Genomic DNA, 23,640 nt, shown 5'->3' with positions numbered 1-23,640 from the left:
GAGAGATGCTTGGTCATCTCTGTGCCTATAGAACACATACTACAATTAAAAACAAACACATTTCTACTTCAGCCTCAGCCTGTGGGTGTTTTAAGAAGGAGGGGAAAATAATCTATTAAAAACATAAAATGTCAAATTCCCCAGGGTTTTGATCTATACATTTCATGTTGAGCAAGTTTCTGGCTGAGTTGAGATCATGAGGAGTTGATAAGTGTGCTTTGTTCCTAGGTCATGACACCGACAGAGAATGTCCTGATGGTCGGTATGCAGGATCAATTGAGTTCCAGCAGATTCTGGGACTGACAAGCTAAGGTAAGGACACAAAATTGCAAGTATCCTTGGGATAAGTGAGGTATGGCCAGGAACCAAATTGCTAAGTAATTCTTCTTTGGGAACACCCTACTTTCATTCAGTATTTGACCACAGAAGACATGGAGCTTAAATTTCTTCCCCTTTTTCTAATCTGTCTCTTTCTTCATAGGGCAGAATTGCTCACCAGATGGCTTAGATGTAGAGATTTCCTGCAACTCTCTTGACTCACAATTAACATTGCTTCTCAGTTTGACTTGCTCTGGGGAGTTTTGCATTGGACAAGGCTTTTGTCTTGGGCCTTCCTATGAGACAAGACCTGCTTTGGAGAACTTCAGCAAAATGTTCAGTTTCTCTATTTTAGCTCCAGGTCCACATAGCTGGGATTGCAAAAGAAGACTTAGCATTGGCCAGGCAGCTTTCACCATAGAGATGTAGGGGTGGAGCTCCAAGTTCTACTTTGATATTCATCCTTCATTTTTATGGTGATAAGCTGAGTTTTGCTTCCCTGAAATTCATCTATTAATGAGTCCTGCCTCACCAAGTGTCCGAGACTGTGACTGGATTCACAGATAGGGACTTTTCTGAGATAAGTAATGAAAAACCCGGTCACTGGATCAGGTCCTAATCTACCTGACTGGTGTTCTTGTAAGCGGAGGGCATTAGGACACAGGCACAGAAGGAGCATTATGTGAAGCCATAGGAAGGTAACAATCACCTACAAGTTTAGGAGAGAGGTCTTAGAATAAACCAGTTTTTCAACCCCTTGCCCTTTGGTTTCTAACTTCTAAACCTATGGAGTAACGCATGCCTATTGTTTTATCTACCTGTTTTGTGGGAGAACCTTGATCTGGAATTCCTTTTTACTTGACCTTCAGCAAATCCTAAGAATTGATTCATGACCAATTACAAGAAATATGGAACTTGGTTTTCCTTTAAGGGCTAAAGCATATGCCTTCACTGTCAGGAAAACTTTGAAACAAGGGAATGGGGTAGAACTTTTGATCCAAAGCCCTACTCCAAGCTTGCATGCCACAAATATTACAGACAGTGCCAAATCATTTAGAAATATCAGCCCAGCCTTGAAAATAGAGATACCAGCAACAATGAAAAAGATGTCAAAATTAGCCTAGCCGTGGGCAAGAGTGACATGTGGCTTTCATCTGGGTGCTCCATTCCTGGAAGTTGAATTTTCCTACTTCTTGACTTTAGGCCTACTCTTGGGTGAATGATGCTTCTTGGCTGTGAAGTCTGGTAATGAAAGGCTTGGTCTCTCATTCCACTCCTAGCTTATTGTAAGAGATGGTCAGTTCCACACACCAGAACAATAAATACAGACTACAATTGTGAATTCTTTGATGTAGCTATCCCTCAGCATTAAGTCTTCAGTTAATGCCTATTATACAGAAGTTGACTCTGAGGAGGCAGGGATGGGCAAGTGACAAGTATACATTAATGAAGAAGAAAAGTTTTACAATCTTTAGATACTTATGGAAACTTCTTTCAGGAAAATTAAGACGTGGTACATACAGGTTCTTGGCTTTTAGGGATGAAATTCAAAAAATTCTTCTTTCTTATAGTCAGAAAGGTTGGTTTTTTATCATACAACGTCTGTCACGGTAGACCAGTGCCAAGTTTTTCCATTTCTACAAAGTGCAATAAAGTAACAAACCTGAGTTAAATTTGTAACTGGGAATTGTTCAGCTGGTCCAGTCCAATATATTGGAATGAGGGTTAAAGTTAGTTTTACTTCCTCATAAAATGAGAATGCAATCCCTAACTCACACAGTCAGAGAACACAATGAGAAGATAACGTATTGGCTGAATATACGAATGGATGATAATGGCCAGGTCATATGAAAGAGAATTGTGAGCCTTGGGTTTGCAGCAATCTGAGCTGGGACCCAATCAACCTCTTCTCATAAGAGTTCAGGAAGTCAAGTGACTGTAAGTCTTGTATGGCTAATGGGTAGGAAAGCAGACTACTACTATCTCTGGCAATAATCCAGCTAATAGCTAACCAATTGCTTTTCTAACAACTTGATCTAAATAGCCAGGACTTGAATAATCACTATAAGTTTCTCTTAATATTTATTCCTGTTTCCAACTTAGGGCCAACTACAGGAAAGCAAACATGAACCACAACCCCTCACATGGTTGCTTTGGTTAGCTGCCTCCAGCATCTGCCAACAGCCTCCAGTCAGAGCACCTGAGCTGTCCTTGGTTCTCACAATGCAGAATTCTATTCTTCTATCTGCCTTTGGATTACTGCCCAAATGCAAGTTAATAGTGGCTGACTCATTTGCTCTAGCAAGTTCAGAAGAATGAGCCTTGGCTTATGTCCATTTGAATGTCCTTCATTTATTGCTGCCTCACAAACCTGTCTAAAATGGTGACTACTCAAATTATGAGAATGTCCATATAATTTCTTTTACAATCCTTTTGCATCTCTAAAGCTGAATAGGTTTATCTTTCACCTTTTTCTACATGCTAATTCTTGCATGCATCAGTGGAAATTTCTGTGCCTTTTAATCTTTATTGTGGGCTAAGAGCAATAGTGGGAAAAATTGAGACTTGAAGAAATATTTCTTGGGTCCCTGAAACCTATCAGCAAATTTGTTCAGAGAACAGTTTCTGTCCCTGGACCACGTCATGATCAGAATATAATTTACTTTCCTCTCTTGTTAGAGAGATAAAAATAATATTTATAAATCCTGCAGTGAGAGCTAGTATGAAACTAAGTTCCTTCGGGTTTTAATCTACTTTTCATTTAGCTTGTAAGGAAGCAGAATAAATTATGATCTGATAACATCCCCTGTTGCGGTTGCCATGTTTGTGGTGTCAATTGCTTTCTTCAGATGTTTTAGCTCCAACATTTATGGGAAGAGGAAATGCTTTTATGTTAGAATGGTGAAGTATCCTTTTAAAAGACAGCAGTGGCTTTGCTTTTTTATATAATTATTTTCCTACACAGTGTAAAAGTTGCTTGTAGGTTTTCATATTTAAGAAGATTTTCTTTGTATTTGTCAAAGTTTCCTGGAAATTCCAGAGGGATGGGAAATGAATAGATTGCTTTTGTATTTTCTTAGAGTTGAGAAATTGTGAAAAAAAATCCTCACTGTATTATTCTGAAGATTGTTTTACAAAAACAATGCATTGAAAATGCAGGGCGGTCTTAATGAGAATAATGAAACCCACATACTTAATGAGTGGAAAATTCCCCCCAGGTATAAATGTAGTCACCCCAACTAACCCTTTCTCAATCGCTCTTTTTTGAAAACCACAGTCACTTCCTTAGAGTCTTTACTGCAAGGTGTGTATGCCTTTGGCATAGAGCAAATTCATCATACATGCTTCTCCCTATCCTTTCCTCTGTGCCATGCTTCCTCCTTTCCCTCTTGCTTTTCTTTCTTTTGAAAAGTTCAGTGAATAGACAATGAAAAAGTAATGTTATAATGCCCACCCCAGGCGATGTGCTTTATTTACGAAGTTGAGAGGAAAAGAACAAGGAAAATATTTATTTGACTGGATCCCCAAAGGATGGTTGTTGCTGAAAGGGAATGGGTCTAATAAAAACCCTACATCAATTCAATGAGATCACAGGCATATGAGCCTTGCAAGAAGCTTGCTTGGGGACTCACCTCTCAGAGGTAAATGGGAAAAAAGTAGCCCAAGGGGCACCCAGACTCAAGCAGAACCCACATGCTCCCGTAGACAGTCAGCTGACAGAGAAAGCAAAGTACGCATTGGCAAGCCAGCAATGGGGGTATGGTGTTAGATCAGAGACACTTGAGGCAGCATAATCCCCTTTAAAGCAGCCCTAAATGGCATAAGAATATATTCTTGTCTTTCTGGTTCCAATTCTTCATTTCAGGCCCCAAAGCCATTTATTCTACCAGCAGGCACTTGAACCTCAGTCAACTTCACTCTATTTTTCTTTGGTAAGCTACTGGTTTAAGTTCCTTAGATATGATAACTTCTGACAGGATACAAGTAATATGGAGAGGAAGCTACTCTCAGAAGGATCTCACTGTAAGGAGACTTGTGTGAGTAACTGATATATTAACTATTTGGTCCCTTAGGATGCTAAAATACTGGTAACTTATGAGGCCGGACACCCATTTTTTTCCTCAGATTTTGCACCGAAAAGCTATGGTTGAGAAGAGTTGGAACTTAAATTCTCTCCATAGCTCAGCAGAGCTCAACCAGTGAATGAGTTGTTGAATACATAGAGATGATCTATGAGCTGCTCTTCTTCTAGGTCTGAAGATATTGAAATTATGGTCTCTTTCTGTCTTAATATTATTTCCCCTGTGATGATCCCTGGGGTCACCTGAAATCCTATTTCCATAAAAAGTACTTATCTATTTGGAATGAGTTTGTCACCCACTTGTTTCTGTTGGAAATGATTATTCTTTTCCTGTATATTCTCATATATTGTGAATACTTTCTATAACTCACAGTGTGGCTACTATAAATACTGCTGCTTTTTTGTTGGTCATGGGCCTGAACTCTGGGTGTGGGCACTTTCCCTGAGCTCTTCAGCTCAAGGCTAGTGATCTAGCACATGAGGTACAGACCTACTTCCAAATACTGGTATTTCGATGTCTGCTATTTCTAACCTTTATAAAACCACAAGACGATAATAGAAACTAGAGTAAAAGTGGTTATTTAGATAAGAGTGAAATTGGTTTTCTAGATTAGAGGCAGAATTTACATTTGGTGATCAATTTGTAAATACTATCAAAGGGGAAGTCTCAGATGTTTTATTCTTACTATTCCTAGGTTCTAGTGAGGTTTCCAGCTGGAACTGAGGTGGAGTTAAGAGTGCAAAAGGCCTTAGGGAATGAATGGTGTGTCTTCTAGGCTCTCTGTCAGAATACATCCTTCTAGTAGTCATTCTATTCTCTTTATGACATTATGACAATTTTGCTTTCCTGAAGTTTTATGTCCCTTTGCTGATTATTCAGGCATTTCAAGCTCAATCAACCTGAGATATTGCGTCCTCCAGGTTTCCAAGAGTTACCCTAGTGGTGATTTTGTATCACCCTCTAGGGTTCAGCAATTCCACAAATGCAATGGAATGCAGTCTTACTTTGTAGAGGTTTCTGGGCAAGAATCCTTGAAGGTAACTTTGCGTGGACTCCCCCAGGCTCTGTTTTGTCCTGCTGGCTTTGTAGCTAGGTGGAAAAATGGTCTTTCCGGCTTTGATTAGAGACCTGATGCCAAAGAGAGGAAGTGACAGCTACTGAGAGGGGACTTTTTTTTGTGGGGAAAAAACCCTCAGGACAGTACTAAAATTTCACCCCAAACTACAGTTATAGTGCAAGAGAAGAAAGCTGGTGATGTGGAAAGAGCTATGTGAACTCAAAAAGTTCTAGCGGTTGGAAAAATGAAGGTGTTTGGAGTTATCAGGTTCGAGTCCCTGCCACATGCACATGTGCTAGCCTTTCTAAGCAAGGCCTTGACCTGTGTGCCAGATGTTCCTGGGTAAAACATCCAGTGTTACTGAAAAGAAAGTACTGTAACTACTAAATTATATTCATGTTTTCTGTTTAGCCATTGCATGTGATAAGAGTTTCTTTGGGAGTCGCTTATGATTCACACGCCAGCTTTTCAGTCTTCACGAATTAACCATCCAATTTACTTACAAGTTGAAGTATCCATCAATTCCATTATCTTCACCATACAAGTCCTTAACATGTTTAGATATTTGAATCCGTATAGAGACCAGTATGTATACATTTGCTAGTAAATTCCTTTTCTTACTGTGGAAATTCTAGCAATTGTACCACTACCATTTGCTCTTGTATCTCTCACCACCAGCTGGGCACCACTTATCAGCGGAACAATGAGTGATTCCAGCCCAAGCTCCAACTCATCAATCTGCTTTATCAGACATCTCTGGAATCTAGTTGATACTGGATTGGGTCTCTGAGAAAAAAGGCATTGGAATGGAACTTAGAGTTGTTTACTGAAGACTAATACTTATGACAAGAGGAAAGCAGGCAGCAGGATTGGCAAGTTGGTTGATTGAGGAAATCTCTGCCAACCTAATGAAACCTCCAGGGCAAAGACAGCCAATTCCAATATCTCATACTTCGTACAAATGGTAAATTTCTTGACCAACCAAATATTCATCTATCATTCCTTTGGGACAGTCCCCATGTAAAAGCAAAACACAATGCTAAGGCAAACCCCATACTATAGAAAATAGCTGGAAGAGCTAAGCTTTGTTTCATTCTTAAAAGTGGATCTTGAAATCTAATAACAACAGATGCTGGTGGGGATGTGGCCAGAAGGAATCACTATTGCACTGTTGGTGGGAATGTAAACTTGTTCAAACCACTTTGGAAAACAGTATGGAGGTTCCTCAAAAGACTAAACATGGATCTCCCCTTTGACCCAGCAATTCCACTCCTGGGAATTTACCCAAATATCCACAACAATGTCATACTAAACCTACCAGCACAACCTGGTAGGTTCATTGCAACATTATGCACCATAGCTAAGATATGAAACCAACCCTAGCTGCCCCTCAGCAGATGAATGGATCATGAAAATGTGGTATATTTACACCATGGAATTCTATGCTGCCATCAGAAGGAATGTCATAGCCCCATTTGTAAGAAAATGGAAAGACTTGGAAAAAATCATACTAAGTGAAGTAAGCCAGACCCAAAGAAACATAGGCTCCATGGCTTCCTTCTTTTGTCACAATTAGTGTATGGTTAAGATCCTCCTAACAGAAGATCATAATAGCTCAGAAGCTATGTATATATGGCCATCTAGGATGTGGCTAAGCGAAATGAACTCCAGGGTATAGAAACAAGAGGTTTACCTTTGTGATTTTGTTCTTAATGTACTATGTGTAGCTATATCTTTTCCCCTTACGATTTATCTCATGTTACTGTATCTGACTTTGCTACCTGGTATAATATATATATATATATATGTATATATATATATAATTTGAAAAAGGGAAAGTAAGGGAAAAACAAGACGAGTGGGAGGGATGAGGGGAGGGAAAGTGGGAGAAAAACATGGGAAGGGGTAACAATGTTCAAGAAGTAATGTACTCACTACTTGATGAATGTAACTGTCATTCCTCTGTACATCACCCCAGCAATAAAATAAAAAATAAAGATACTAAAAATAAACAAATGTATCTTGAAAGCGCATCCTAGAGTCATTTTAACCCTTTTTCTTAGGAAATGTGGTAAACTTACCATAAATGAGAATTATCTCCAGTATGCTATATATAGCATATATTCTATAATTTAACTGTTTATTTAAATCAGAAATTGATTTGGTTAAATGTAAAAATTGGTTTCTACAGCATCAAAAATTAAATAACACAATGATCATATTTATTTGTTAAAATAAATTTTAAAATTCAGTGCACTTTATCTAGCTCATGCCATAAGGCATGGCTCTTACATAGAACACAGAATTTATTCTCAGAATGGAGGTATTTCTTAGTTGATGACCAAGAAGCTTGATTTTTCATGTCAATTATAAATTACTCCTAGCTGCCTGGGGACAAATTGTTTAGGACTCTTATTTCAGCAAGACAAGGTCAAATTATATAGTGACACTAGGGTTGAAATCATCAGTCAGGAGACGAACTTTACCTTAAATCAATGAGACTCTAATTCCGACTAATGGTGTGATTTATCCATCTTAGTGGGCTTGTTTGAGTCTCTGCAGATGTTTCTTGTTTTAGTTTTCGGAAGCTTTGGGGTGATTTATTTAGTGAAATGCATGACCACACACTTGTTTTGCTCGTGATGAATGATTTTGATGATTTATGGCCATCCATTTATGCACAGGAGATGGAATTGTTTTAGCCTTATATTATTCTTGTTTTTATTTGCTGTTAGCAGGTACACACAGACAGTTAGAAAACACAGTGCAGTAGAGGGAAATGTGTGCTTTTATGTCTAGGATTTGCACTTATTTTTGATCCAAGATGATGAAGCTTGTAGATCTCTTCCTGGTTATTTTTATAGACACTGTGACAATGGTATGTGACTTGGTATGGTGTGAGCATATCATTTAAGGGTTCATGTGGGGAACAACTGGTGTAGTGACATGAGAAAAGGTTGGACCTTTGAGAGGTGGTCAGGGGCATGGCAGTCCTGTCTTCAACAGGGATAAATGTTAATTTCACAAGGTCAGTCAGTTCTTAGGGGAGCAAGATGTTCTCAAAACAATAATGTGCCCACTCTCTTTTTCTGTCTTGCTCTAGCTCTACAAGTGTTCTCACTGTTACGATGTCATCTGCTAAAAGATTCTCAACTAAGACAGAATCAATATAAACTTATTTTAAACCTCCTTTTAAAAATAAGTTTTCCTGAAACTGGTGGCTCATGTATGCAATCATAGTTACTCAAGAGACAGAGATCTCAGGATCATAATTTGAAGCCAGCTTGGGTGGGAAAAAAATCCCTAGAACTCTTATCTCTAATTAATCAGGAAAAAGCTACAAGTGGAGTTAGGCCCCAAGTAGTATAACACCAGTCTTGAGGGAACAAAACAAATGAACAAGTGAGAGCATGAGGCTTAGTTCAAACCCCACTTGGAAACATTAAAAACAATAAAACAATGTTCCCAGCCAAAGGTATTTTGTAATGATGATGGAAGTTGGATGAACAGAAAGATCAAATATGGGGGTTCCTGGACTCATAACTGGTACTTACAGATGGAGCTGTGAGTTTGGGTGGAACCAATTAGATCATCTGCTCTCTATATTAGGCCCTACTTTGTCTGTGTTTAAGTGCAAAGCTGAGTGCTCTAACATGCACACTGAAAACTCAGAGGCATAATGCTGCCTCCTCAATGAGGAGCGACACGCTTCCCCTTTGCAGTTTAAAGCAACACATCATTATCTTGCCGTTTTCCTGTGCCAAGAGTCTGAATAATGCTGAACTCTGTTCTCTTTCCACCAAATTTCATCATCCCCCATTCAAGAAAGTAAGGAGCATCATCATGAGGCCTGGCTGGGAAACATCTGTCAGCATGCTCAGCCAGGATGCTGGCCAAATACATTTCCTTGAGGCTGTTGGGCTGAAGGCCCCTGATTCTTACTGGTCACTGTTGGAGACAGTGCCTAAGACTCTATGTAGAGCCCTATCACGTGGTTTGCTCAGGAGGCAATTTGTGTTAGGGATGCTTACTTCCTTCGAGGCTACCAGGATAATCTATTGAACTCCATTCTGCTTAAGCGGAGTCCAGTATAACAAATGTAATCAACAAAAGGGCTTCCCTATTTTGGCCATAGTCAACAAAGCAGCTCGTAAGTTCTCTTACGAGTAAGATGAGGAGACATTTCAGGGTTTCAATGGCGATCATGTCAAAGCTTCTGTTACATTGGATCTCCCGAATAGGCAGGCGTTCCCTAGCTGGCTTGTTTAACTCAGAATGATATACAGAGAGTTTTTGGGTGAAAAATGATGGAATCAAGAAAGAGGATATGATGATTATAACAGCCAGTGTCTTTCAAGGATAAAGTTTGAGGTTCTCCTCTCCATTCTAGAGCTAGGCCAGTCACTAGAGCTAGGCAGAACACTGTCACAGTTGATTTTTCTTATGTGTGAGTCATTCATGTCTAGCTCTTATTTTCTGTTGTTTCAAAATCCAGGTTCTTTTCACTCCATGTAGAATGTTAGTTTAATTCTTTAAAATTATAACCACGACATCTGTCTTGGTGAGTTATTGCATAATAGAGTTAAAGAATAGATGCTTTATCCCCACCAAACCTCCCTTCATTTTTTCTATTATTTTCCTATTTGTGGGGGGGGGTACATTCTAAACAAGTCATTTCACACCCCTCTCTATTTTTCATCTTTGTTCTAAATATCCTTTCTCTGTGGGTTCACTTGTTATTCAAAATCAGCATGTTTCAAACCACTTGCAGAGGCTCAAGTTTTCACGAGAGTAATCACATTCCAGTCATGTTTCTCTAAGTCTTTATTTGAGAGTTCCATAATCTCCTGGGGGAATCTAGCTGTTAATAGCCAGTTTGCTTCTAGAGATGGGTTCATCTATTGCAGTTTCCCTAATTTAATCCTCAGAGGGTGACCTAGACATTTGAAAGGGTGATTTAATTCCTCCTTTTGCACAGGGTCAATTTTGGTTGTTTTTCACATTTCTGTGCACAATGCATTTTGCAAATATTTGTTGCTGTGTTCATTTTTCACATATCAGGAAAAGACAGACTTAAAAAAAGATATGTGTGCTATGTTTCTCCCAGTGAGATTTAATTATTCTATGCATTTGTTGATCTGCACTAAGCCAAGTTCTCTTACTTAATATTTATGGGCAAACACCTGCTGAATTATTCTGAGCCCAGTCTAGAGATTTGTGTGATACAAAGATCAGGAGAAACTTCCTGCATTTCATTCTTTCCAAGTAAGGTTTTTCTTAGAATAAATGATATGATTACAGAAGATTCAATATGATATATCATTATTTGTGAAGCATTCTTAGTTCATTCTGGTGTACTTTTTATTAGGACAGACTTAAGCAGAAAGTCTGCTTAGGCCCTAGAAGAAAGCTTTGGGAATGGAATTCCAAGGTCCTGGAAGTCAAAATATAATCTAGAATGGAATATTCCAGCAGGAGGCCTTTATGTTTACCCTAGTTTCTGACTTTATTAAGATTATTTATTTACACTGTTCATCTCTCTCATCATTTTTCCATCTTGAACATTTAATATCAAGGCAGGAGCTCAGAATATTTTTCTTATTCTTCTTACCAATACAGTAGTAACATCATTTAGTAACCTACTCATGGCCCCCAAATAAAAGGGAGACATTTCCTCTGATTCTACTTTCCATGATAATACTGGAGTGCAGTTCACAGTTGCTTGAAGGGAACATTCTACTTCCTCACTGATTCTTTCTTGGGCTATCTTTCTGTATTTTCCCTGATTCCAGATGTGATTATTGTGTATTAAATGTATATAATTCAGAAGCTGTTGTAGAGCTTGAACAAGCTTCAGTTATGTCCATTCTTTCTCAAGAGCTGTTTCAAGGAGTGAATTCCCCCCTTAGAATTCTTTCTTATGAACACTTTTTGAGTTGTGTTCTTTTCTAATTTAAAAGAAAACAAGAAAAATATATTTCTAAATCACACATATTCTCCAGCATTTCCTGCAGTATTCCTTTCAGTATTTTACTGAATTATAAGGCTATGTTCTCTTCGAGAACCTGAACTTTTTTTTACCTTGTTGGAGTTCCTGTAATACTTAATATAACCCCTTTTTGTGGTACATTAATCAAGTTGTGTCCTTTAAAATCAACTCCACAGTTGATATCTGAGAAGTTCATGTTAGGCTTCCTTGGACTGGTCAAATCTGTGATAATGAATGTGGAATAGAATGGTAGAACCCCACACTCACAGTGACTTCCAATTCAGTCCATTATTCTTATCAAGGTTTCATGCTTCCTCCAAGCTCTTTTCTTACACAATCTACTGTCTCCTCTTAAACTTTGTCTTTCTGTCAACTAACTCTCTACATTTTTGGTACACAGTCTTAAATTTCTTTCCGCCTCAAGCAAGAACCTAATATTCCTCCCTCTCTCCACCCAATATCCAAGGAAGTACTTTATTTACATATTAGGAGAGCTGATAATCTTGCTCTGTAAATTTCTCGCTTCTTGCCCTGTTTCTTCAAACTGACTATAAATTGCTTAAAGGCAACGACTGAAGTTTCTTCACCTTGTTACCTCCACGCTCTCAGTGGGATTTTACTGAATGATTAGACGCAGGGTCATCAAACAGACAAGGATCCTGAACAACAAAACAGTTAAGTACATTGTCTAACAGCATGTTGTTGTCAGAAGTCAAGAAATGATAGAAATCCATACTTATCTGCTCTAGAGAAAGACTTCCTGAGACATGCTATCATGTTTTACTTATTACTGAATAGCAAGTAGCACAAAATTTAGTGGCTTGCAGTAGGCTTTTCTTCCAATTACACTTCTGTGAGTCAATTTGTTGGGGAGTGCTAGGTTGGGAGAATCATCTCTGCTTCAAAGCTTACTTCCTTACCAATGGCTTCTCTCTATGACCACCCTTAGGAAAACGCAGTAATATCTCTCCAATAAAGGTAGCTTTGAAGAGTTAGCTGAACCCTGGTAGCTTTGGTCTGTAATCTCAGCCACCCATGGAGCTAGATCTGGATAATAGCTGTTAGAGCTATCCTCTGCTCTCGAAACAGTCCCTATCTCTAAAATAAGCCACACAAAATAGTTTGGGGGGAAGGGAAATTGGGGGGGTGGAAAGTGAGAGAAAAATGGGGGAGGGAGTAATAGTGTTGGACAGGAAATGTTCTCATTACCTTATGTAACTTTAATCCCTCTGTATATCATGTTGATAATAAAATTCTATTAAATTTAAGAACAAGTTGGATTGGAGTCGAGATACAAATGATAGTGTACCACCATAACCTACTATGTGTTGCCTGCCACCTCACCAAAAATCATTGACATAGTGCAGGTGATTCCAGTACAGATCTGGCAGAGTTTTACTTGTGTTATTTTTCTTTATGGGGGAAGATATGAAGCTTGAACTCATGATCTAAGTGTTGTGGACCTGAGCTTCTCTTGTTCAAGGCTAACACTCTACCACTTTGGCCATATTGACACTTCTGGCCTTTTCTGTGTTAAATTGGAGATAAGAGTTTCATGGACTTTCCTGCCTGGCTGACTTCAAGACACCATCCTCAGATCTCAGCCACCAGAATAGCTAGGATTACAGGTGTCAGCCACTTATGTTGTATTTTACTCAACAAAATGTCCTAGGGCCTATTCATATTCAGATTTGAGGATCTGAAGAGACACACTCTAGCTTCATTGAGTGTAACAAGAACATATCGGGGGTGGGAAATACTCTTTGGAAAACACCCCAGAACTTTATGGGTTAAATGCAATCTATCATTGTTTCTACATCATATAATTTAGTGAGCTGGTGATTTAGGCTGAGCTTTGCCTGTTCCTCTGGACTCAACAGTCACTGTGAGTCTGTGGTCAGCTTGTTTGCATGGTTGTTTTTGCTAATCTTGGTTGGCTTTGCAGGACTCTCAATTGTTTGGGGATTGTCTAGCTTCAGGCTAAGGTAAAGATTTATTTTCTTGCAGTTTATTATTGTTATTGTTGTTGTTTTTGTTATCTTAAAGGCAATAATACAACTACTTCAAGTAGGTGGTCAAAGGAATTTCAATTCAACATGTCCATTTATCCCTCTAATGTGTCTTGACAAGTTCCAGACCAGGGTATCAGCAAGGTTTGTTTCTCCTGAGGCCCATGTTCTTTTGGTTTGTAGATAGTCATCCTCTTTCTTTTCATACGTAGTCTTCCCCTGTGTGCAACTGCATCCTAATACACTTGGCTAAGAATAACAGCCATATTAAATTTGTGTTTATCCTAATTTTCATCCTAATTAACTTTAAACACCTTTTTTATCACAATTCTGAGGTACTGGTGGGTTGAGGATTTCAACATATGAACTTGTGAGGGAGTATGACTCAGCCCATAAAACCAAAGTCACTGAAGATTAGAGTTGAGCTCTATCTGAAAATAGATTTTCTTTTCACTGAAATATGTGTTCTTTCAGCTCTGAGCTTGCCTGCAGCCAGCTTCCCAAGATGACAGCTATTTGTAACAAGGAATGTGCCTATCTCACAGCAGTGTTCTCCCTGTATTCATTCTTATTCTACATATCTCTTGAAGATGTCCCTAAAGTTATCAAAAAGACAGAGGAAACTCAGAGCCCTGGGGCAAAGGATAACCTGGCACGCAAACAGACTTGTGAGCTGTTGGCACATATGAAAGTTATTATCTTTAAATTAGTTGGGGAAAATTAATATTGCTCACTTGCTATGTTCACCCTTATTGTCTGCTCTGAGAATCATCAGGGCTAGAGCCACTGTTGATAATATATTTTTAATTAAAAGGGAAATAACTTCTTGTGATTAATATTCTTCTTTGGGGACTTGATCTAGCATCTCATAAATCTAAAACAGACACATCTGTGCACTCACCTGCAGGCTTCCACCCCTCTCCCTCAGCCGGCTCCAAGGTGGAATTGATGGAATGAGACAAGGTGATGTCAGGGAAGACTCAAGGGGAGAGACAAGTGGCTGACCTGCAAGTGGGCCCTGGGACTTTATCTAGTGCAAGATTCTTATCAAGATAGCTACCACAGAATTCAGGAAAGCTTGTATCTCTGCAAGAGACTTTGGGTGCCAGTCCTGGCTCTGCTAATTGTCTGAGGCCTTAGAGAATGACTAGGACACGGTTTTCTCTCTTGAAAAATGGAGCAGGATGAACATTGGTTCAGAAGAAGCATCGGTACACAAGGAATTCTGAACTCTGGAGGCACCTTCCCTGGGTTCGAATTGAGGAGAGTCCACTGTCCTGATCTCAAGGTGATTATGTTGTGTCTCCATACTTCTTGTCTCCTCTTTTGAAAAATGGGGATGATAAGAGAGTCTGCTTATAGGATTGGAGTTAGGATTAAGTAAATTTAAATGTAGCAAAATGTTATCATGGGCTAGTTAAACATCAATCATTTGCTTACATTTACAATAGTGTCCGGTTGTTAAAAGCACCAAGTAGTTTTGTGCTCCATCTTTAGGCACTGAAAAATAGAGGGTCATGAAGGACGTAGGACTTGTATATAGAGAAAGTCACTGACAGATGTAAGTCTTCTTGGATTCTCTTAGAAATTAATCCAGGTCTTTCTATTAGATGCTTTTGTAGACTCATATAAATATTTCATACTACAAATAACAAGTGTTATGACTAACAACTTCCTTGGTGATGATTTGAACGGTGCCTGCTTTCCTCACCAGTATACATCTGATTATGTGCTGGGCACTATGTTTTCTTAATGGAACAAAAAATGGCTTTATTTTAGTAAGAAAACAGGGGTACAAATTTTTTTTGATATAGTCATTTTTGGTAGATAGAGAATCTATCAAATAACTTCTAAGTTGGACCCCAAGACAAAATAGAATTCAAATAAAATGATGGAGGTTTCCCTTTTTTATTTCAAAGAGGGCACAGAATATATTAGGGGTATTTTTAACTCAAGTTCTGGGCTGTGTCTCTAAGCTTTCTGTCTTAAGATTTGCACTTTACCACTTGAGCCACAGCTCTACTTCTGGCTTTTTGCTGGTTAATTACAGATAAGAATCTCATGGATTTACCTGCCTAAGTTGGCTTCAAACCATCACCCTCAGATCTTAGTCTCCTGAGTAGCTAAGATGACAGATGTGAGCTACCAGCATCCAGAATGGCCTCTCGTCCTGATGCTGCAGATATATTTGCTGTTAAATCTCCTCAACAACACTATGCCTTCACTACATTATTACCTATTGTTCGAACTGGCTTAAATGGGTATTAGAACCAGCAACTGGAACAGGGCCCGACCTCTAACATATATTTAAGTGGATAGATTTTGCATATTATAGGTCTGAGCTTTCCAGAGAAAGGGATAAAGAACCACTATCCATGCAGAAATGATAGGGCACAATTCTAATGGCATTTTAGGTAGACACAAGGCCTTAGAATAAGAAGTGAGAATGTAGACACCTCTTCTTTTCTATTTTCACTTGCTGATAAAGGCCATCATCTAAGAAGCAAGAAAGCAGGCACCTGTTCCTTTCTATTTTCACTTGCTGACGCTCAATACTGACTCCCTGTCAGGCCCTATATACCATCTCAAAGCTAAGATTCGGTTTCTCTAAAATGCGCATCTAAAATCTTCTTTGTTGTTCAAAGAAATTCTTTAAAAAAAATCCTTCCTTTCCTTCCCAGCATTCTATTAAGCTACAAGAAGTGTAGAAGCAGCTAAGCCATTACCCAAACTGAACTTGAACTCTAAGCCTCAAGAGATTCACTCATCACTGAGCTGAAAGGTTCTCTGGGCTTCCAGCTACAGCGATTTTTGTGCAGTCAGCAGTGTGCCCATGAGAGTACACCATATTTTATTTTTCAATCAGGCGTGGTACCATCAAGGATTGTTTAAATAGCTTAATATCAGCACTTTTTAAAAAAAAATATCTAACAATTTAAGCATGAAGTCAGCTATTGTGATTTTTTTCTATCTTGGTTTTCTTTTTCTTTTTATAGTCAGTTTGTGAGTTTCCTCCACTGTGATTCCATGCTTCTTGTTCTGCCAGCAGAAGGTCAGCCCTCTTCTCTGCACTGTACAATACTCAGCCATCTGTGTTTTCTTTGGTGGTAGTTTCAGTATACAGGGATCAACTAGGTTCCAAAAATATTAAATGGGAAGTCCCAGAAAGAAATAATTCATAAGCTTTCAAATGCATACCATTCTGAGTAACAAGATAGTCTCGATCTATCTTACCTCGCACTACCATTGTCTGTTTGGCCAGGGTACTAATGTCACTTATATGAGACACTCCTCACCCAGGCCTTCATGACCATCATCTTTGTAAAAGGCTTGCTGTGGTGTTGAAGTACTTTGGTTCAAGTCATCCTTTCTTTCATTTAATAATGGTCTCAGTGCACAAGGATAGTGATTCTGGTGATTCAGATGTACTTAAAAAATAAAATACTCCTTTGAAGTAAAAAGTATAACATCGGGAGAAAAACAGTGAAGAGAGAGAGAGAGAGGAAGACAGAGGACGTTTGTATGACTTTTATGAAAGTATATTTTTATAATCAATGTATTTTACTATTAATTCATTATCTATTTCTTGTGTCTGGTTTGTAATTGAAATTTATTACAGGTATATGTGTGTGTTACTTAAGTTTGCATCACAAAATACCTGACAATCCATTTTTAGGTGGGGGGAGTCATAGGGCTTGAACTCTGGGCCTGAGTGCTGTCCCTGAGCTCTTCAGCTCAAGGATACTGCCCTACCCCTGGGCCTGGGTGTTGTCCATGAGCTCTTCAGCTCAAGGCTACCACCCTACCCCTTGAGTCTCAGCACCACTTCCCATTTTCTAGTGGAGTCTCATGTTCTTTAGTGCCTGGCTGGCTTTGAACTGAGATCTTCAGATCTCAGCCTCCTGAGTAGCTAGAATTACAGGAGTGAGCCACTGGGTCCAGCCTGGTGATCCATTTCTAAGGCACAAAGGCTTTCTTGGAGGCACCGGGTTTGGGAAGAGTCAGCCCAGGGTCAGTTGAAACACATTTTTGGACCTGTTGCAAGGTGCACAGGAACAGGAAACGATTTGCTTTGTGATGGCCAAGAAGCAGAGAAGAGGAAGAGGAAGGTGGGGGGGAGGGATAGAGAGGGAGGGCAGTGAGGGGGAGAGAGAAGGAGAGACAGGGGGGTCTCAATTTTCCCACATAATCACGTCACTAGTGACCAAACTTTCTCTCACTTGGAGCTTCCTCTTTAATGTTCTGCTTTTTCCCAGCAGTGTCACAGGTTATTGAACTAGTTTTTACATATGAGCATTTAGAGGACACCTTATCCAAATCATAGCAGTATATAAAGGGAAAAAATTCTTAGTATATAGAGTTCAGGATGACCTGTGGTTATGATTGGACTTTTAGCGTCTATCTTCTTTTATAATCTGTCTGTGTTGCAGAGTGACTGAACAAGTTTACATTCCCACCAACAGTGTAGTAGAGTTTCCTGGTGGTCACATCCATGCCAGCCTCTGCTATTGTTAGTTTCTTGATAATGACCATTCTAACTGGGGTAAGATGGAATCTCACTGTTGTTTTGATTTGCATTTCCTTTATGGCCACAGATAGTGAACATGGGTCTATTGACCCTTATTTACTTCTTTAAGTCTCTCTTCAAGTTATTGGTCCATTTATTAATTGGGTTGGGGGTTTTTTGAGGGTTTATTTTTTGAGGGTTTAATTTTTTTTGAGCTGTAAGCTTATTTTGTATATTATGCCCATGTCTGATGGGTAGCTAGTAAAAGTCTTCTCCCATTCTGTTATCTTTCTATTTAGATTGCTAGCTATGTCCGTTGTCATGCAGAAACTTTGAAGTTTGATGTAATTCCACTTATTAATTCTTTTTTTTAATTTATTGTGCTTCTAGAGTTTTTACTTAGAAAGTTTTGACCTGTTCCCAGGAGCTCTAGTGATTTCCCTACCTTTTCCTGTTAAAGTTTCATGGTTTCTGACCTTTTATTGAGGTCTTTGATCCATTTTAAATTGATGCTGGTTCAAGATGTTATATGAGTACCTGATTTCAGTTTTCTGTGTTTGGATATCCAGTTTTACAAGTGCCATTTGTTAAAGAAGCTGTTTTTCTTCCAGCCTATATTTTAGTCCCCTATTACCCAGAATTCCATTCCTGGGTATTTACCTAATAGCTCACAAATAAGAATACTCTAAAGGCATCACCACAACTATGTTTATTGCAATATTATTTGCCATAGTCAAGATATGGAAGTAGCCAAGATGCCCCTTAGTGAACAAGTGGATCAAGAAAATGTGGTGCATGTACACAATGGAATTATACTCATCCATCAGAAAAAATAAAATTGTACCACTCATAAGGGAATAGAAGACTTGGAAAAAATTATGTTAAAGCAAAGCAAGTAGACCCAGAGAAACACAGGTTTCATGGTTTACCTCATTTGTGGAAACTAAAATAAGCTATAAATCTAGAAGTAAATGCACTGGGTGGCACTCAAGCGGTTGTAAGTGAATTAACTAAAGTATTATAGAACTTATGGAGAGCTCTAGTAGTGTAATTCTTTAGAAAGATTAAGTCAAAGCCTAACAAAAGAAGTAACTGGGCAAAGGGATCAGGAAGGGCTTATAAATTAGCAATTGTACTGAGGAATCAAAGAGAAAAATCAGATTGCAGTAAGAGTAAAATTGGTCAATCTAGACCAGTTGTCACACTTTATTGTTGAAGCTGTTACACTTTTCTGTTGTAAACTCTCTGAATACTAGAATTTCCAAAGTGTGATTGTATGGCCATTGCTTAATGTGAATAATAGCTATTAACTAAAGTATCATTGTCTATAATGCATTTTCAAATGAATATCCTTCCAACTCTAAATCTAGTAATAGTTTTTTGAAAGGAATATGGGGATGACTGTGATTTGTATGATATGGATGCTTTTTAAAAAATATTAAGTCTTTAAGCACAGAAAATCTTCTGTCTTATTTGTGTCTTAAATTGACTTCATAAATATTTTGCCATTACTATCAAGTCTTTTTATATGGAAGTACTCCAAGGGTTCATTAATGAGTACATAGGTAAAGAATATGTTCCCTATCATTTTGCACACACACACGCACACACACACACACACACACTCACACACACATACACACACACGTGCTGGCACCCCAGCACACTGGGACATAACTCTGTCATGAAAAAGAAGGTAGTCCTGTGATACTGGTGTCATTTGTGATTACACAGATTACACTCAATGAAGAAGGAGAAAAACAAAGTGATATCAGAATTGATTGTGAAATTTACATCAGCCCCACTCACAGAAGGACAGTGTTCAATTGTGTCTAGGGACTGGAAAAGGAAGAGGGAGTGTGGCGTGATGCTGGGAGAGAGCACAAGTTTGTATTTCTGAGATGAAAACATCATGGCAATTCAATTTTATTTTTATTTTTGATACATTTTATTTTTGTACTACTATATATTAATTTTTGTTTTCAATATTTCACTTCTTACGTACAGAAACACAATAACTATTTTACCTATCTGAATTCATTTTCTGCTACTAATAGTTTTTTTGGTAGAGTCTTTAAGAATCTTCTCCATAGAAGATTTTGTCATCAGCAAAATAATTTTTTTAAAAATTTTTATCTCCATTATTTGTCTTACCGAGGTGCTCTGGTGGGACTTCTTATATTACATAGAAGTGCCATGGATAGGTGTCTTTGACTTCTACCCAGTTCCTTTCAGTGTTTCAGAGTTTCAGTATTTCATTTGGTGTTAGCCTGGGTTTTTCATGCGCATTTATCAATTATACCTTAGCAAGGGTATAAAAATGGAAATCAATCTTGATGGGAAAAAAGAGATAAAGTTAGTGAAATTTACAAATACAGGTAAAGTAGGTAGTAGTGATACATATTTTGTGCTCATTACATTTGGAATGTGTCATTATAGGAATTGATGAAGAGAGTTTCATTCCCTTGGATGTTTGAGATTGACATTGAAAGCAGGATGGGAAAAGGCTTTTGGAAAAATACTTATGTTATATGGAGAAATTACTGTCCCCTGTAAAATTCCTGGGAGGCTACCCGGAGTCCTGTGTCAAACTTCATTTATCCTTAAAGGCCAGATATTCACATGGCATCTAAGATAAGCAACGCTGCAAAAACCTAGCATATGAAACCCACGGGGTTTTCAGGGGAGACATCTACAATCTGAGGTGGCAAGATCAAGAACACAAAGTCACTCACCTACGATGAAATGTTTGTAGATGAGAGAGAAAGAAAAATAAGCATCGACTTGCGATGTGTATCTTTACCATCGTATAAACAGGTATTTTTCCAAAATATTTGAAAGCCTCATGTGAGTTTATTCTGCTTAAATCCCAATAAAGAAAGAGGCAAAAAAGTGGAAATTGGAAGGAAGAGTACAGCTGAATAGGGGACGCATTTCTGAGACTTAAAGTTGTACAGACATGGCATGAGTATTCCTGTTGTTAAAATTTGGTGATGCGACTAATCCTCTTTATTGCAAGGATTTAAGGAAAGCAAGACCACTGTGGAATTCTGAGTTGTCTCCCAGTGTCCACTCAGCAAGGGCTGAAAGGAGCTTTAACAGTGGAGTTTAATGAGTCTGAGTGTTTGTTTAGGAGAGCAGAAACTCACAGTAGAGGCACAAGACCTTCTACTCTTCACATTCTCCAGGTAGTAGTTCAGGATTAAGCCTTTGTGTTTATAAAACCCCGTACTACTACTCAATGTCACAGTATCCCGTAGAATTATCACAGAATATTCAAGAGTGATGTGTGCTTAAAGATTTCCCATAGCTCAAGTACAATTTTACAGGAGACTACTCTTAACCAATGATCCTAGATTTTAAACATTCATAAATACCCACCATTTTGTTATTATTAGATGGCTTTTGTCTGAGAAGTGAAAGTGAGAGCAATATAACTACAGTGGATTGATGAATCAGTCAAGATTCATTTCAAACCATGGCTCAGTTAAAGGACAGTTCAATGACTTAAGAAGGACTTAACTTTCTTGGGCCTCTCTACCTTTTCATCCATGTGTAGAGCTCGTAAGCCCTATCTTAGAAGTAAACCATAAAAGATTCAGTAACATAACATGTAATAAATCATGTCTTTTGAAGTTATCCTCCTTTCCCAATCCCTATTGTTGGGTAACTTCTACTACTTGCCATTTTCTTTCTATTGAATAATACATCTCTGCATATTTAACTTCACCTTCTACTAATGGTCCTTCAGTAAACCATTTTTATTTTTCTCATTGTGGAATAGAGATAATTCTTCTGCCTCCTTTAAAGATCCTTCATGTTGGTGGAAATAGCAACCAATATTTGACCATACCTGAGAATTAACAGTGAAGCCTTTTTACTTTTTAGTTCTAGTGATGACAGTTAATAAACACAAGAGTATTACATTCTATAGAAATGAATACCAGTCAGTGGTATAAATGAAAACCCTCTATATTACATTTCTCCAATTTGAGGATAGCAATGTAATGCATTATAAAAAGATCAATCATTTTGCCATTATGGTCTTCTTTGGATCCAAGCCCGTTTATTGGATTCTTCTAGTTTCAAGGAACAATAAAATAAATTGCTTCTTATATTGAAAGTGAAAAATATCATGCTTGAGACAGCAGGGTGGTGATTTTATGGTGAAAAGAAAAATAAAGCCACTGAAAATACTGGCTTCAATCAACAGATCCACGAGTTACATGTGGATGAAGTCTATTCCTCTTGATTTTATTGAAGACTGAGATAGTGTTATTGGACTTGATCTTTGAAGATGAAATCTCTGCATTTCAATGTAGATATTTCTTGCATTTTAGAGAAAGATAAAAATTTAAAAAGTTCATCCATTCTAATGTCCTTGAATTATAGATAGAGAAGTTGAGGTTCAAGTTCTTTTTAAAAATGACTTCAGCATATGAGTCATGAAATCTGTTTGCCTTTTAACTTTCTTTTTAGTTGTGATCCAACAGTTCCAGTTATAAGCTCATGAAGTTTTAAATACATTCTTTATCTATCTTTGTGATCATGTGGCCACACTTCTTTTATAGTGGAAGAAACTGTGAGCTAAATTGTTCTTCAAGGTCATCCAGAAGTTTGCCTGTAGATTTGGAAGCAATTATCTGTTTCTCAAAGACTTTCTGAGATTATCTCATTTTCTCACATGTTTTATTTAATCAATCAATCAATCAAACAGTGTTGGGAGTTCTCTGTGAGCTGAGTTCACAAAGCAATATAAACAAAGATAGTAGAGAAGGAAAATCTTCCTCCTCCTCCTCCTCCTCCTCCTCCTCCTCCTCCTCCTCCTCCTCCTCCTCCTCCTCCTCCTCTTCTTCTTCTTCTTCTTCTTCTTCTTCTTCTTCTTCTTCTTCTTCTTCTTCTTCTGTTCTCAGTTCAGCCACTCTGGAAAACAGTTTGGAGGTTTCATAAAAAACTGAAAATAGACCTTCCCTATGATCCTGCCATACCACTCCTGGACATCTATTCTGAACATCATAACCCTGGATATGATAAGGACACCAGCTCAGTGGTGTTCATCTCTGCACTGTTTACAGTAGCTAAGGATGGAAACAATCCAGATGCCTTACTGCAGATGAATGGATACAAAAAAGGTGGTATATATATATATATATATATATATATATACACACACATACAATGGAATTCTACATAGTCAACAGACAAGATAAAATACTATCCAGACAATACAAGAGTGATGACTCAATATTTGCATACCCAATGTTATGGACATGGTATTGGAAATATAAACGTAACTACATAGACATAAAAATTTATGACTCTACAGACATAATGTTTTATTACATAGATTAATATGTATCTGTGACACAAACCCTCAGCTTAATTTTAATTATGTGCTAAAATCTAAGTGCCAGTGATTGTGTATAGAGATTCCTTTTTTGAATACATGTTTGTTAAACATGTCATTTAAAATATGATGTAAAAATCAATGTTAATAAATTATTTTAAAAAATGGAATTTTAGGAGACAACTCAAGGAAAATCCAAGAGAAAATGTGAATTTCCCTCCCCTGACCCGTTTGTGGACACACTCCTTTCTGTGCCCTCTGAAGTTCACATCTCAGCCTTAGCCTTTATGTCACAGAACTGCACCTGTTCACGTAGCCTTTATGTTTATTA

At 38.1% G+C, this 23,640-nt stretch overlaps 1 long non-coding RNA gene across 2 annotated transcripts in view; it reads left to right on the top strand.

The window, feature by feature from the left end:
* LOC150055964 (uncharacterized) overlaps positions 1-23,640 on the top strand; it is an 87,605-nt gene that overhangs the window by 39,746 nt on the left and 24,219 nt on the right. For both annotated transcript variants that reach the window (XR_016537487.1, XR_016537488.1), the window contains exon 2: positions 229-312. This is a non-coding gene — a long non-coding RNA (uncharacterized LOC150055964). The remainder of the gene's footprint in view (positions 1-228; positions 313-23,640) is intronic.

The sequence above is a fragment of the Megascapheus bottae genome, chromosome 13, assembly GCF_031878675.1.
Source record: "Megascapheus bottae isolate mThoBot1 chromosome 13, mThoBot2.hap1, whole genome shotgun sequence".
Taxonomy (NCBI): Eukaryota; Metazoa; Chordata; class Mammalia; order Rodentia; family Geomyidae; genus Megascapheus; species Megascapheus bottae.
Note: the sequence above shows the minus strand (reverse complement) of the source record. Positions and strands in the feature narration are given on the sequence as shown.